Source organism: Limulus polyphemus, unplaced genomic scaffold (assembly GCF_000517525.1).
Source record: "Limulus polyphemus unplaced genomic scaffold, Limulus_polyphemus-2.1.2 Scaffold10755, whole genome shotgun sequence".
Classification (NCBI taxonomy): domain Eukaryota; kingdom Metazoa; phylum Arthropoda; class Merostomata; order Xiphosura; family Limulidae; genus Limulus; species Limulus polyphemus.
The window spans coordinates 1-1,766 of record NW_013676365.1 but is presented as its reverse complement, the minus strand read 5'-3'; the positions used below and the strand labels follow the sequence as shown (position 1 = coordinate 1,766).

General features: G+C 35.4%; 1 pseudogene; it reads left to right on the top strand.

The window, feature by feature from the left end:
- Positions 1–808, top strand: part of LOC106476508 — a 7,557-nt pseudogene extending 6,749 nt beyond the window's left edge.
- The last annotated feature ends 958 nt before the right edge of the window (positions 809–1,766 follow it).

Here is a 1,766-nt window from a genome sequence, read left to right as displayed (position 1 = left end):
AGCAGTGACACTTTATGTCCAAGTATGTCAGAATAAGTTAAAGCTACTATCTTACCTAATGGTAGGAAGTAACATTAGCAGTGACACTTTATGTCCAAGTATGTCAGAATAAGTTAAAGCTACTATCTTACCTAATGGTAGGAAGTAACACTAGCAGTGACACTTTACGTCCAAATATTTCAGATTAAGTTAAAGCTACTATCTTACCTAATGGTAGGAAGTGACATTGGCTTGTTGTATTTAAATATCAACCTTAATTTATGTATAAGCTAAGGTTTTTCCTTGTTTATGTATAATACTTGAATAATTATTGGATAAAAATCCAGGGTAACATTCTCATTTTTCAGAGCTTCTCGAGAGCAATGTGAATTTAAAATTGACCATTGTTGAGACTGTAGGATACGGAGATCAGATAAACAAGGAGGATAGGTGAGTTTACGATCTTTGTATTAGACATGTAAAACTTTAAAGTAAAGTTTTTAGAGAATCGCATCTGAAACACTTATTAACTTGACACTATTTTCCTGAGTACATGTACAGAAATGGTTCTTTTATTTATTTCCCTTGCGTAAAGGAGTGTTCTACTATACAGACATTTGTTGTATCATGCATTAGAGGTCAAGTATTCCAGGTAAAATGTGACATAAAATTTTGTGTTTCAGTTTCCAAGCTATTGTGGATTACATCGACACTCAGTTTGAGAACTATCTACAAGAAGAATTGAAGATAAAACGTTCCCTGTCAACCTATCACGACACTCGCATCCATGCTTGTTTATATTTTTTATATGTCCTACAGGACATGGGTGGTGGGTGTCACATTTCAGCAAGAAATGTTTCTAGTATAAAGTAACTTGTTTGTACCTTGTATGTCCTACAGGACATGGTGGGTGGGTGTCACATTTTAATAAGAAATGTCTAGTATAAAGTAACATGTTTGTACCTTGTATGTCCTACAGGACATGGGTGAGTGTAAACATTTCTTGATAAAATGTGACACAAAATGTGACACACACTCACCCATGTCCTGTAGGACTTATAAGGTACAAACATGTTACTTTATACTAGTTATATGTCCTACAGGACATGGGTGGTGGGTGTCACATTTCAGCAAGAAATGTTTCTAGTATAAAGTAACTTGTTTGTACCTTGTATGTCCTACAGGACATGGTGGGTGGGTGTCACATTTTAATAAGAAATGTCTAGTATAAAGTAACATGTTTGTACCTTGTATGTCCTACAGGACATGGGTGAGTGTGTGTCACATTTCAACAAGAAATGTTTCTAGTATAAAGTAACTTATTTGTACCTTGTGTGTCCTACAGGTCATGGGTGGGTGGGTGTCACATTTCAGCAAGAAATGTTTCTAGTATAAAGTAACTTGTTTGTACCTTGTATGTCCTACAGGACATGGGTGGGTGGGTGTCACATTTTAATAAGAAATGTCTAGTATAAAGTAACATGTTTGAACCTTGTATGTCCTACAGGACATAGGTGAGTGGGTGTCACATTTTAATAAGAAATGTTTCTAGTATAAAGTAACATGTTTGTACCTTGTATGTCCTACAGGACATGGGTGGGTGGGTGTCACATTTTAATAAGAAATGTCTAGTATAAAGTAACATGTTTGAACCTTGTATGTCCTACAGGACATAGGTGAGTGGGTGTCACATTTTAATAAGAAATGTTTCTAGTATAAAGTAACATGTTTGTACCTTGTATGTCCTACAGGACATGGGTGGGTGGGTGTCACATTTTAATAAGAAA